Source organism: Gymnogyps californianus, chromosome 3 (genome assembly GCF_018139145.2).
Source record: "Gymnogyps californianus isolate 813 chromosome 3, ASM1813914v2, whole genome shotgun sequence".
Lineage (NCBI taxonomy): Eukaryota > Metazoa > Chordata > Aves > Accipitriformes > Cathartidae > Gymnogyps > Gymnogyps californianus.
The window spans coordinates 28,042,281-28,057,937 of record NC_059473.1 but is presented as its reverse complement, the minus strand read 5'-3'; the positions used below and the strand labels follow the sequence as shown (position 1 = coordinate 28,057,937).

The window sequence follows — 15,657 nt, the reverse complement described above, 5'->3', positions numbered from 1 at the left end:
TTGTATGTTTCTCTCACATTTTTCATTTTACCTTGTTATCAAAGTGTATGCAAGTTCACATGCAACTTTTATAACTCTTTGGTGAAGTCCCAGTTCTGGGACACTTTCAGGGCCTGACCTCTCAGAACAGAGAGATTATTTTGAGTGGAACATGTAACTTCGACTTGACTATAACGCTTTCACCCTAAGAGTGCTTGCATTCGGAGGCCAAGTCTAGCCCCAATTGAGAGCACTAGCAAAACTCCCAATTGTTTCAGCGGGCTTTGCACCAGACTCTAAATTCAAATGACAAATTTTTTCTAACTGAAAGACTATACTTCAAAATAATTTTTTGCATGTTATTCAGAGATTTCATTAACTTTGCAGATTAATAAGTTCTATTATTATGGGAATTTAGACTTGTTATCTGAAGCCTTTGGCAGACAGTTTTGTACATGTTCAAGTTAGTTAGGTCATGTTTAAGGCCCTTCTAGTCACAGCTCTCTCCTGTGCATTTTCCTGATCAGAGTTAAAAATAAATAATTAGCTGTTAAAAAAACAAACAAACAAAACAAAACAAACCACCACAACAAAAAAAAGCACCACAAACAAAAAGAAATCCCCACTCCTTGAAATAAGGTGTCAAAATATCTAGTAGCAATAAGGAAAATTATATGGTAGAGACAGAGGAAGGAAAATAAATACCTTCACAACATAAAAATATTCAGTCTTGGGACATGTCCTGATAGGCCTTTACCCTTTGGCTATATCTATAGCTGTGTTAGCAAGCTAAGCAGAGCCAGGGCCCATTTTCTGGCCCTAAGGCCAACTGGCACAGCCAGGCCACACACACGCTGTAAAACCTTTCAGACTCTAAACTAGGATTGCAGCAGACAAGCTACCTTGCCCACAGCAGGACTCAGCCCTTGCCCAGGACTGGCAAATGTTACCAGCTCAGCTAGGTTACCAACAGGTAGGTTACACAGGTGGTCGGCGTAAGTAAACATAACCAGAAAAACAGTAATTGCCAAGCAAAGAGACATATGAATGCTTCTTTTTGTGAGTGTGGCACCAAGACAGCCCAGAACACAGTGGAATATATGTAACTAAAGAAACTGATAGCTCACTCCATGAATACTAATAAGCTATAGCATATCACCATCATAGAAACTAGATAGATGACACCAAAAAACAATAAAGCCTTCCAATTTTGAAAATGAGCCATTTGAAAGACTGGTAGACCCGTAGCTCTGACTGTACAATATTAAGGGAATCAGTGCACTGAGCGGAGTGCAAAAGTGGAGATCATTTTGTTGATTTAAAAACACAGAATGCCAAAAGAACACATAATATACTATTATATCTCTGGCTTTAAACTTGAACTCGGCATAAATTATTTCAGGAATGTTTTGCATAGTCTCTTTTTATATCTCCAGTGCAAAATCTATTTTGATTGCATGGCCCTGGAACAAGTCTGTTATTTTTCACATTTTATCATTTTTGGAAACAGTATGCTACAACACAGCTTTCTTATCTTTCAACCCACGCCCCACTCCCCCTTAAGTCAAAAATAAAACACACTGCACCACTTGTAAAAGCAGAGAGACAGGCTAGAGTGGAAATCTCCATTCACTGAGGGAAAGTTTGGCATCTCCAAAGGAAAACAAAAACAGAAGTTGAAGACTGTGGTTAAGCTACCACATATGCTATAGCAGTATTCCATAGTTCAGCCACCTTCTTTAATGCAGCAAATGGTCAAAAGGCAAAGCTGTGAATCTTTATAAAAGAGAAGATTAAAAAAAAAAAAAAACCCAAGAAAAAAAAAAGTTGTGATGCAAAAAATAAGGCTTCACCATTAAAATTAAAAGCATTGTTGATGTAATTATGGAAGAACATCACTCTACCCACCTGACATTGTGGATCTATCAACAGGACCATATACACAACTGACATATCACAGCAGGAACTTGAGATGAGATTTACATATACCCTAATTTTAGTTCAGCAATACGACAAAAAAAATCCAGAAGTGTCAAAATACAGACGAAGATCCACACATACAATTTTTATGTATGAGAGAAGGAAAAGCACACTTCATGTAACAATTTAAATGTGTATACATAAAGAACAGGAACAGGTGAGGTCAAAAAAGGCTCAAATGTGGTGGTAGTAGGTAACATCCATTTACTGTTGTCCCTTGCTTCTTCACATTATTCTTCTGTTCACAGAAACAGCCCCCAAAGCTGTCTCAAACAGACCTGTCTTTTCTTCCATCCAGTTTAAGTTTCAAACTTAAGGATAGTGAAGAAAAGTTTTTTTTCATGACCATCTCCATCTTTAGGGTGAGAGAATAGCAAATGCAATACTCATACTTGGAGAAGGGCAGAAGTGATTTGAATTGCTAAATACCTTGGTAAGAGGCCAGCTTTAGAACAAGGCTAAGATGAGAGGAAAACAGGTGGATGCAAGAAGGAAAGTAATGAAGGGTATCACCAGTGGAGTTCCTTGATCTTTCAAATTTTCTAAGGTCCCCATCCCAAAGACCGGGAAAGTGTCATCAAAATATGCTACTGATGCAAAATTAGACGACACTGATAGCATATAGGAGGTGGAGGCTACATAGAGAAATAACTGGTTGTCACAGAACAGGAGTAGATAGATTGACCCCAGGAGCTAAGAATTCTAGGTGGAGTTACAGATTAATGCCTGGGTCTAAAAACATCTGCTGCTGTCTCATTAGCTGGCAGGATTAGAAAGTGTTTATGACAGGGTATCTATGAGTATCAATATCACAGCCCCAGGAAACACAAGGATCTTAATGTTTCAGAATAGAGATAGAAAATATTGTCAGTTTACAAAACATTCACGAGACTCATGTAGGTAGCCAAATACACACAGTAATGGCCAGTCATATTCAAGAGATTGCTTCAGAATGGGATTATTTTAGAGAAAGATTTGACGATCCTCCAGGAAGCAACAGAATTTCATACAAGAGGCTTGGAAGGGATAGGATTACTACCTATATATTCATTGTGGGGAAAGGGACAATCCAGGAAGGAAACAAGTTGTCTAAGGTAAAGGAAAACAATGGCACAAGAACAAATGGATAAAGAATAGCCATACGTATGCTCAGACTAGAAATAAGAAATAAGTTTCTAATGAGAAGAAGAATTTGTCTTTCTTAAGACACCTTTCCAATAACTGTCTGGAGAAATTTACTGCTTTTCAAGGTAGAGCTGTATCAGTTTGTATAATATAAATTGTGTTTGTGAGAGTAAACAACTGGACTCGCCAACACTTCTAGCTTTATCCTTCTATAACTTCTACGTACGTCAAGTTTTGTTACTTTAGTGACTGCACAGGACAGCATAGCAAGTCAAAATAATATGAGCATGTAGCTGGAGGAGACAAAGCAAGTGTTATCCTGCTGGGTTCACATGAAACACTTCTGAGCATGCACTACACAGAAACAGCAGGCAGGTAATTCCTTATCATAGCATGCTGCTTCTCAGTGATTAGCAAACATGCTCTGTTTATAGAGATACCTGCAATGCTAGCGATCCTCCGACTGCAAGAGGTCCCACAGTCACGGGTGCCAAGGAGATGTGGAAATAGCGTGATTTATTCCGTGTACTCCCAGACCAACTCAAAGCACTCTCCCCATGCTGCTCAACCCACTAGGGTACTTTCACAGCAATGACAGTTGTCTGTACACCAGTAATGAACAGCTTGTAAATTCAGCCTTGAGCGCTGCTCTTCTGTACATCTGCTTTTCCTTATCTCTGTGTTGATATATTTCTGCCTTATTTACCCTCACCCTAAACTGTCATACATTTTCTTTAAGGGGCAGACCCCAACCAGCATATCATTCTTCAGACACATAAGCAGCAAGTCACATCCTCTGCAATGCAACTAACTGAAAGACCTTAAAAAGACAAACAAAACCCAGCATCTCTAGCCATGTGGCTTTGCAAATCAAGCATCAACATGCATAAACAATGTAAGGACCAGCTAAAGGAAATCAGATGCCCTACAGAACCTGGCATATCTCCCCAAAATGTCTGAGTTGAACTATATCATCATTATTTTTAATTCTCTGTTACAATTTCAAATTAAAGAAACTAACTCAGTACAGACTAGTTCTTTCTAGCTTGTAGAATCAAATCATCTTCATACCACACCCTGATTTGCAGCCAGTGTGTAAAACTGGATTATTTAGTGAAACCCAAAGAACCCTTTTTTCCCCTCCCAGAATATAATGTCACTACAAAACCTTACAGAGATTCGGGTTTAGTCAATGTTTTAAATTCCTATAGGCTGCAATAGAGATTACTAAAGGTTTGACCTTGGAACACTCATTTCAGATTTGAGTCTTTCTCCTGAAGCCAATTCCTCTGAGGGACTACCAAGGTGAGTACAGGTTAGACAATCAGACCAATTATTAATCAATGGGAATATTCTTTATCATGTGATTCAATCATGAGACATGACTTAAGAATTTGGAGCAATAACATACACCAGTCACAGTATTTTGGGGAAAGGCAGAAGGAAGATGTTTGCCCTTGCTAACTTTGGAATGGATGTGTGACATTTTAGCTGATATAAACGTAACGGCTGAAATGGGATAGTCTCAGCTAGGCAAACATGTCTTCTCCCATTATGAGATTTTTCATAGTTTAGGTAACTATGCCTTTGCCTTGTCTTTGCAATTCAGCTCATATTTGCAGCAGTTTGTATTTTCTAGATATCAGCTGTTGCATTCTCTGTCTTTCATGATTTAGGATTAGTAATGGGTCAACAAAAGATTACAACAAAGAATATTTCATTGGCCATCTGCACCATTGCCTGTCATTCACACATCGATCACTCTTCCTGAACAAAGGCCCTAAACTAGCAACTTTAAAGTTACTTACTATCTTCAGGGCAATTCATATAATTGTGCTCCCCCAAGGAGGAGAACTGAGGTTTTCAACAGACTAAACACTATGGAAAATGGTAGGTTCTGCTGGTTACTATGCAATATATGCAATGCAGAAATTTCCAAAACATCAGCAACATAACCATTTTTTATAATATGCAGCAGTGTGTTTACGTGGCTAATGGAAAGAGAACCTTGTTCAAAACTTCCTCCTCCCCTTCCTTGCATATGTACATACTAGTCAAATATGAGGGTTTTTTTCTTGTCTTCTTAAATCTCTTTCTGCTGATGATGGATGAGCTATCACAGGATATACAGAACCTGATATCCTTTTCCAGACGAGGCAGTTAGCAGTTAAATACATGGTTTGAGTGAATCAAGCTGGATTCACACAGGAGTAATAAAGCGCTCACTTAAAACTTGGTCTCTGCCTTAGGGCTTTTATAATCTTGTAGCAACTGGTTCAAATTTGCAGAGTCTTTTGGAGGCCATCTTATTATTTAGGAACTTTGGGGGGAGGAAGCTTTTTATATTTGCCTCCGATAGTAAAATTCTGTGAATATCCTATACAATTTGGCTGAAGTTGCTCAATTTTACCATAAGTAGCTAGTCACAAGTGGCATAGGTGAATAATACTCATTTGTAGTTTCAATGGTTTGTTTCAGCTTGAGGTTTGCATGGACATTAAACTTTTGCTGTACTTCATGGTAGTTACAGCTGTCCTCTATTTGAGGTTTGTTCTCTTTCTGTGTACATACAATACACATACCCTTATGAAACTATATGATTCCTTAAGTACTACAATAAATTTCATATATCAAACATTTTTCAATGTCTTACTGCACTCTGATCTCCCTCCACCACAACTACATCCAACATGGTACAGGAATTTTCAGAGAACAGCCACTTTCAAAATAACCAATTATTGATTTTAGCTCTATATGTGGAATACCATTTTTGAGGCATCATTAATACACATGGAAACAAAAGTCATACAGACACTAGTCCTGGGTTAGAGGAGACAATACCTCTGAATGCTTATATAATAGAGATGTATATGTAATATATATTTATACACACACATATGTAAACATATTACAATACGGGCATAACGCTAATTTTCTTCCTGCAGAGCTCACAGTATCTGAAATGATGCCTCCAAGCTCAGGTTTGCCAAATTAGACCTTTAAAAGGTTTAAGTATTGCAATCTCAAGAAGAACTACACAGTGAGAATGTGAGGGCAGCAAATTCTTCTTTTTTCAACTGTCAGCAACAGATACCAGAAGTTTAAGGAGTTCTTTAGAGTGTTGGGGAGTGGTTCAGAAAACTCCACCTAAGCCAGCTCCTTGGCAGACAACATTATTTACTAGGCTGCTGCTTTAAGTGGTTACAATTGACAGTAAAAGCATAGTCAGAATAAGGGTATGTCAGTTTTTAATTTCCGCTTAGCACAAACAAAAGCAAAATATATTCAATTTAATATAGCACTGCAAGAAAAAAAAAAAAAAAAAAGGAGTGCTGCGTGTCACCTACTTAACATCTGAACGGACATGAGAGTTTTTCTTTTGTAATTAAAAAAAAAAATCACAAAAACATATGTTCCTATGATAACAGATGTTGACTTACACAATCAAAACAGAGCTTAATTGTTCTGGTTTTACTATTCAGCAGTATGCAGTTCAAATGGAGCCAGAAAGCATAAAAGCATCTCCCCCTCTCTTCAAAACCATGTTTGATTAGACCCAAAATAAGAAATAGTAACAACGGAAGTCTAATATTTTGACAAACCCATAGTGAAAAAGATGGTTGACCTTGAATTAAACTTGATTACATGAAAGCTAAGATACCATTATAAGACAGTTTATATGCTTTTTGGCTTTAGGATTTTAAAATAGTATGAACTTGACTATACACCCCTGAAATAGCTGAGTATTCAGGGGAAGACATCTTCACCTGAGTGCAGAACCACATGGAAAGATAAAAGCAAGGAGAAAGCTCTTCTTCCTTCCTTTTCCCCTTCAGGTCCTACCCGTCCTGAGACAAGCACCGAGCCAGCTCAGAACAGAAACATCCAGTGGGCACGCTGCAAAGAGCAGAGCCCAGCAACCGCACTGTCCCCCAGCCCGTTCCCTGCTCTGCAGTCTCTGCAGCGTGATTTGGCTAACTCCGACCCTCAGCTTCAAAGCCTGCTGTTACCCTGTGGTGCATGGAGTTCCCTGAAAGGCAAAAGCGCTCTCTAAATATTTTGAGATGACTAATAGATATTTTTGTAAGTTCTTATTGCTTTCAGTCGGAAAAAAACCAAGGTGGACTTTTTACCTTTTCTAGCCACAGTTTTTTTTGGGGGGGGGGGGGGGGGAGGGGGCGGGAATCAAGCACCTCCTATCTATTTTCTGCTTATATTTTTCCAGTTTTTTGCAAGGAAGCTAAGCATGCAGTTCCCTGGGGCTCTTCTATGAAATCAGAAAGTGCCAAACAGAAAACTGAGCCCGCTGTATGTATTTGGCTTATGTATGAAGGACTGATAAGGTTCTGTGCAAGGTAGCCCTTTGACAGGATTCTCACAGTGCCAGTTCTGCACTGAAAACTTTACTTCTGAAAGAAGTTAACTGCTCTGAAAATGAAAAACTTAAATACACCTATGAGTAAGACTCATTTCCCATGAGTACACAAGTCTGCACAATATTTATACACTTGGTTGCTCATACACCTGATGAAAGAAGATAAAAGACGACATAAACGAAAACAAGGGAAAAAAACCCTGGAGTATTCAAGGATTTTTATAAGGGCTACACCCTTGCTGACATTTCAGGAATTTCTGACGATACAGAATTTTCTGACGTGAAAGCAATTTCTTACTAGGACTTTTCATCAAACTACTGTGGGTTGCAGTTACCACAAAATTGTTTTCTACTCATTGCATGTTATTCCATGGTGATTGGCACGATTGCCAGACAAAGCATTTACATGTGTTAAGTGTACATTGCATAAAATCTCACAGTGGGGACCTATTACTTCAGTTCTCTAGCGCTTATTCACGTGCATATATAATATACACACACATAAGCACAAGCACACACTGCAAAATGTGTAACTTGAATTTCTTATCACTGCATATTACAGGATGATAATCTGTACAGTTTCTGTTCAAAGTAATTACATGAGCTGTCTACACAGACACCCCTTTAAACAACATAGCTTGAGCTCTGGAAACAAGCATCTCGAAATTTGTTCTCTCAGGCTTACTTTCTATTACATGTTATGAAAGCAAGCAATTTTCCCGTGTTAAAAATCTTCTTTCCTCACCCTTCTACACGACCAGTAAATTGCCAACAAGTTTTTCTTTTAAAAGATGGAAGTAGCAAAGATACAGAAAATAAATACACCATGTATTTTAAAATAACACTTCACGGCAAAAGTTAGTTTGCAACATGGCTGCACAGCCTGGAATCAATCTGATACTGTGCTATTTGAAAATTTTTGTTACTCACTATGCCGTTCCTGGTCTCCAGGAGGCTTGGGGTGGGCGGACAAGAAGGGGAGAGTGCTAACTGAAACCAGTACAACTCCGCCTGTCAGAAGTCAAATGGCAGAAACTATTTGCCCAGCTGACTTTAGTGCGAGAAAACCTAATCCAGAGACGATCTTACTGAGGACCCAAACGCTCACTACACAGCACCACGCGGAGTGCCAAAATCCTGAGAGCTGACCCCATATTCCTATGAGGTCAGAGCTCAAGAACTAGATTGAAGTTGTAAGCAAGACACACACTTTTATGTCTTTTGTCTATGAGAATTACAATGTCATTTATGAAATCTGAAGGCAGAATAAGCTTCTGTGTATGTAGAATATGTCCGAAAATAGTCTAGCTTTATAAACAAGGAAAGGAAATTAGGTTGTTTTTCAGTACCTACAATATTTATTAATAAGCATGTATTAATATGCAATTATCCTCTTGAGAAAGCAGCGGCAATTTATGTTGTATAATTGGGAGTCAGTTATTTATTATGTACCTGCAGATCCTGCCAAGCACAGATTATCAACGAACGAGCTCTACTCCTGACTTCAGTCGTAGTGTGACGCATTAAGACATGTAGAAAGTAGTAGAGGGCCATAGCTATGCTGCACATGACTTAATTCCTGCCTTTAAGGTATAGTACTGTAATTAAGTGCTAATGCTTACTGGAATTTCCAATGGAAATTCAGGCAGTCACTCCTTGGCAGCGCCACAGACATTTTTTTGGTTCTGCAGTTCCACAAGAGTTCAGTATGAACTCAAAGGAATGGATGTGATATGAATGGATACGCCTCCTGATCATAGTATATTTTTTTTGTTGTTCATGAATCAACGTCGGAGCTCCGAACTCCTTCATTCTGTAACAAATACTCTAATTACACACCACATCTGATTTGCAAAGTTCAAGCTGCAGTTAAACTGTCCCAAAAACTGCGCAGGAAAATCAGTTCTGCAGTTGCATTCCAGTCCAATAGCAGAATTAGAGAAAACTTGTGAAGACACAGAACCCTGTGTTGATAATCGGATTTTCAGAATCACTAAGCATTATTCTTCAGTGGCTCTGACTGAACCAGTAATTAAGCAACTTTTGAAAAAACAATTTCCCTTTGATTTGAGCACGTGATATTCAGTAAACAAACTGCAAACTCCGCAAGTCTACCATTCATACCCGGTTTTACCCATTTCGTTTTTGCAATAGCAACTGTTCCATCTTGAAAAGCATTTGCACTAACTTGAATTTCCAACCTTACCATTGCAAATTGTGTCAAGAGCTTGAGGTTACTCATCTGCGTAAACCATTTTCAAGTGGTAACACTGAACCTATAACAACAAGATCATTCCCTAGTCTACGCTCTTTGTCCTTGTTTCTGGGCAGGTCGCAACACAGTTAGATTGGCAAGAAATAAAAAAAATGAACGGGGAGATCCTTGGCTAGACTGCTGTACTAGCATTCATTTTCCTTCAGTCATACCTTGTTTTGGTAGCATGGAATTTTCTTCCTAGTATGTCACAACATGCAAAATTTCTGTATAATTTTTGCTGCAGCTGAGTGAGGAATGGTTTGCTAATGCAAACACCCCTCATCTTTTTTTGTATGTGCATTTGGCCCTTCAGGGTTTGCTGGCAAAATACATGCAAACAGAGCAGTATGGTAATGACAATTGTAATCATTAAAAATACATGCAAATTTTCATTTTTTCAGTCTCAGACTTTGAAACTCCACAAAATCCAGTTTTCTTTCCCTTTCAGAGGTGTAATGAAAAGCTAACTCTCCAAAGGAAGTAAAAACTTCATATTAAAAAAAAAATCTTGATCAAAACAGTGATTTTCTATTAAAAAATAGTTTCTAGTGATAACTTTCAACACATCTCAACTTTTCTTGGATGCTAAGTATAGAAAGGATGCAGTGGCATTTTACAAGAAAAATAAATGAGAGACAGACTTGTTATCAAAACCTCAACATTTTTAATCCAGATGTTTTTAATTCAGGCATAACAAGAAGCAAGAAGAGAAAAAAATGGGGAAGAGAAGAACAGAAAGATTTAAATTAGTAAGAGTACATGGATCTTCTAGAAAAGAAGATGAAAATAATATACATTAGATGGGATAAGTAGTTTAGTGAAAACATAAAACAGGGATATCTACGAATAAGCTAAATATTCATTTCCACATGAATGTTTGTACAATCATGAAAACAGGGAACATCAACTAAATTAAAGAATGATACCACTTGGGGGATCTTATATTTCAGTCAGACTAAAGCATTTTATTCCACTCTAGATATTTAAAGAATTTCCAAAGTGATAGGGAGTATAACTCTAGCACCTTATAGACTATAACCTTAAGAAGTCAGAGGCTGTTTTAACACAAACATTTAGCTAGACGTTTTCTATGAAAACAGTTTTAGAGGAAGAGTCTGTCGAGAGATATTACTGAAGCACAGTATCAGGAGTAAATAATAATCCTCTGAAGAAATCCAGGTCTGCTGTGTTATTAAAAAAGCAGATAAACAATTGTTGCAATTTATTTTTATTTTTTAATCACCACCCTGGTTTCTACTTACATTGCAAAATAAATTACTTATTGACTCTCTCTCAGTGCCAATATAACTTTTTTAGGTCAGTCTGTATGTTGGAGTTAGCTTTTCCCACATCCTGGCCAGACTAGAGCCATACAGTCAATTCTGGCTAAAAAACAGGGAGCTAATGACAAGAAATTAAAGCTGTTTCTAGAAAAGGAGAATATATAGTTTGTGTCATTCATGAAGCTATTGTCACCCTGCTCTGGCACTTAGAAAGCAGACTATCCTCTGTTAAAGCAAGATATAAAGACAGGATAGACAGAATAAAATTCACATATATAATTATTGCTGTATGCAGTACAATATAGGAAGCTCACCGTACTGGTTTGGATTTGGCCTTCCAAATGTCCTTGGCTGCTTAGTACTCTTTGCAGAGCCAAGCCAGGGGCATTCTTGGCTTCAGTTAAATTTGTATTAGCCCAGCACATCCCAGTCTTCAGCTCCCTCGACACTGAGTTTTCTTTGTAAACCAAGAGGAAAACAGGATATCTGCAAATATAAAAAAAATCACAGCATCTTCTTGTCAGCTTGCAGTACTTGTGTCATTTCTCTATGGACACAATCCAATATGCTTACCTATTTTCCAAATTTAGGTAATAGAAACCAATTAAGTCTCTTGGTCAAAAGAAGAGGTTACCAGCTATATATGAAAATTGATTTCAATCTCTGTGAGCTTGGCTTATAAGGAATATATTTGGAATCACTTTGAAAAGTTTCCAGGAGGTAAGTTTCTTAAAATGCATTGTAATCATACATGTACACTGTAGTCATGTAGCACACATGATAACACTGAGGGAATTTTCTGCAGCTATTACAGTGAAGCTATTGCATCTCTCTGAGGACAAAGATTTTAGATAAATTATACAAATCTTATATACAGATTTCCCAGAAGCAAGTACTGTCATGCTTCCTATCATCAAATAGGTATATGGAGCTATGATAGTACTGTGATTTAAGTATACTCTGCATTAGATAATTTCTTAATAGCTCATTTCTACCAACAGATCTGGATATGAACACACAAAGTAGAATTATTAAATCCGGCTAATAAGAACCTCTCAAAGATGAGAACTTTTCCTGTCTTAAACAATCATCATTTTATGGGATGAACTGTTCTCTGGAGTTGCCTATCCTTAAACCAATTAAAGGGAGAGCCCAGTTAACCAGATACACCCATTAACTTTCTAGAAAGCTAAATGAAGTCCTTTGCAAAGTCTCCTTCATTCCAAAACAGAGCATAACCAGGGCTGCAGAGAATCGCAGAACAGAAAAAAACGCTGCTTAGCTCTCCACCATCTCTATCACATGACATGTGCGCATTATTTGTGTTAAGAGGAGTATAAGGGAGATTATGTGTCCCTCTGGGAATCCAACTCTGACAATATGAGATATCTGTTGTCTTAAATGGAGCAAGGAGAAGGGGACACATAAGTTGATTTTGTAGGACAAAAACTTTAGAAGCTCTATTAGGAATACTTATCATATTTACAGTCAAACTACAAAGTTATATCCAGTCCTCCTTATTTGGAAGCGTTAACTAAATACCCATCAACTTCAATGGAAACACAATTCCCCATCAACACACCACTGTCTAGCACAAAGTTAGTCTGTGTGTCACCTTCTAGTTACAACTCAGACTGATTTTTTTTTTGATTTACACTCATTCTATTGCATGGAAAGCGTGAATCAATAAAGGACTGTGAAATCATAATACAGTCACATCCTGTTGCTTGTACACACTATATACTTGAATAAAATCCTCACTGTTCACTTTTCCAACACTCAGTAGTCTTTGAAGATGAGACAAATGACACAATTTTAAGATGAGTACAGTCTAAGATACACTTTCTAGCTTTGCTATACAGTTAAATTGAATACGAGACAACTCTGCAGTCACAGACTGTGCTATTGATTTGCAAGTTATCTATGCCACTTCCCCTATTTCTAGAGCAGCTGTAGAAAGACCAATGCCTGTATGATCACCTACACTATTCATATGAAGAATTATTAGGCTGTTCTCCTCCCCCAGAGTAGTGTATAGGCAAGAAGAGTAACAAACAATTAAAGCTAATTTGAGAGGGGATGAAAAAACTGAGATCACCAGCACATACATAAAAATCTGCTTAGCAGATTAATGGTAACTCTTTCATGCTGTCCCAAGCGTTGCCTACATCTAGATGTTAAATACATGACTTCCTCATTTTCCTTCGTATTAAGAAGCATTTACCGATAGAAGGCCTAATGATATATTTCAAGTTTATTTACAGATTCTGTAAAATCTTGTTATTAATTAAAAAAAAAAAAATCACACTGAGAAAGACTTTATTGCAGGTGTTTTTTTCCCCTCCAAGTTTATTGAGTTCTTCTTATGTATTAAATATGTCAATGAGACTGGATTCCCAGAACACACTGTATAAATATTTATATAGATAGGTTCCCAAGCCTAGCCTCAGGTGTGCAGGCATCCTAGGAGAAACAGTTGTGTTGTGCTTGAACTATTTCTGGGAGTTGGGGAAGCAGAGGCAGAAGAGTTAATTTGAGGCATAGATTACTTCAGAGTTTACCCTTTTGTCAGCACCTCGCCCCACAAGAAGTTTTCAAACACAGGACCCCTGCTTCATGTTAAAATGTCAAGCAAGGGGTTTCACTGAAAGTTAAGTTCAGCAGTCTGAACTACTGTAATGTTTTTTTAAAATCATATCCTAGTAAGAAAAATGAATAGATTCAACTTAGATATCTTACTTGCTATTGCATTATCGTAACACCAGAGTGACTGTATTTTGCAATTATACCAGAAAAACACAACTTTTGATTCTTCCTTTCCAGAACAGATATAGTAGAGCTAACAAAGGTACAGAGGAGGGCTACTTGCACGACCAACAACACAGAACAACTTACCTACAAGAAATGATTACGTAGACTTGGACTCTCTTTTCCAGCCTGAGAAAATTTTCGTAAAGGTATATAATATTACTAGCACTTTCAATGTTAACAGGGAATTAATATTCACTATGCTTCTCGTTACAAGAATTACTGAACAGCAACCAAAAATAGCAGTGGCCGGGCTCAAGCTTTCCAGGACATAAGAATACTCTGTTCACTACAGAGCATCTTAGACAAAAGAGGATAAACCAATTATATTGTGATGGCTCTGACCCTGCAGTTCAAACAAGGGTTTTTTCTACATACGGAACTAGGGTGACTTTCCAAAATGCTAACCGAGCATCTTTAGCCACACACATTGTTTAGCCTCTATTAATCAAATCTACCAGACTCAGAAAAGTTTTCACTTGTCATCTAAGCTCTCCAGGACATAAAAATACTGTTTACTACAGAGCATCTTAGACACAAGAGGATAAACCAATTACGTTATGATGGATCTGACCCTGCAGTTCAAATAAGGGTCAGACAGTAGCGTTTAACTTGCATTTATTGGATTTACCCTCAGCCTCCAACCTTTGTTTAGGTAGTTATTAAGTGTACATAGATGCAATTTTATCAAGACTGTTGCAGTTTAGAATCCTTCTCATTGAATCCATTACTGAATTTTTTCTCCTTGGAAATTCAGTCAAAAAAAAAGATACAAAATGAGTCTGCTGGATTTTTCACAGCTCCAAAGAGGCGTGCCTACTTGTCAATTTGTCTGCTTTTATGTCACTGCTACGTTACAGGAACTGGTAAAGATTGCAGCTTGTGGACTGAAACTGCCAGGGTAGTTCCAGTGGTCCCGCAGGTTTCTAGAGAGGCTTTTAAGCTAACACTGTTAAGTTCATAATTTTCATAATTTTTAGGAGCCGAAATTCAGATAAAAATGAAAAGCAAAGTTTCCTTGTTGCAATATCAATGGATTAATCTACAAGACTGATAATGAGGTATTTGTATTGTGGTATGGCAACTTTTTGCTGTTGTGCTGTATGTCACTTCTATGTAGCTAGGGGGAACCTCAATCTATGAAGCTTTCTGTCTAAATAAATGCAGGATGTCAGCTGTAAATAAAGGAGGTACAGAGATGCTTCATTAGTATGTAACTGGCAAAATCAGAATCAAGGTATTCTGTTTCCAGAAGATCATATGCAGTATAGTATTAATTGAACCACAAAATAAAACTCACCCTATTGGTTCCAAACAATGTGTATATATATATAATATATTGCTATGCATAATGAGTCACAATGAAAATGACTGTCTGTTTTAAACCATTTCCCACTAATTCCATGAAATACAACTGTGCCAGGATCTAAAACCACAAAGTTTGGGACAAGAAAGTTCTCTGCTTTTTCCTTCATCACCTAAAAGGTTCTTTCATGCCTACTTTCTAATGCTGCAAGGTGCTGCCTTCCAGTCTACAAAGACATGAAATATACTACAGGAACCATAAATCTCTCCCTCATGTACGCAGAAAACTAATTTCCTATATTGCTTGTTCCAATCAACTCTCTGCTTTTCATTAAGCACAGCACATAATTCAAAAATACATTTGGAATACAAGTCTGAGAATTTTCTGAGAAAGACCCTCAGGTGGCTGAACAGCAAGCCAGCTAACCTTGCACTCAAGCAGAGAGACTTCCAAGAGCTATTTGGCATAAAACAATTAAATCGATGTCCTGGTTTCAGCTGGGATAGAGTTAATTTTCTTCTTAGTAGCTGGTATAGTGCTGTGT

General features: G+C 37.6%; 1 long non-coding RNA gene across 1 annotated transcript in view; it reads right to left on the bottom strand.

Annotated features, from left to right (window-relative positions):
- LOC127014913 (uncharacterized) overlaps positions 1 to 15,657 on the bottom strand; it is a 226,161-nt gene that overhangs the window by 125,275 nt on the left and 85,229 nt on the right. Inside the window, exon 2 of the long non-coding RNA XR_007766242.1 lies at positions 11,314 to 11,485. This is a non-coding gene — a long non-coding RNA (uncharacterized LOC127014913). The remainder of the gene's footprint in view (positions 1 to 11,313; positions 11,486 to 15,657) is intronic.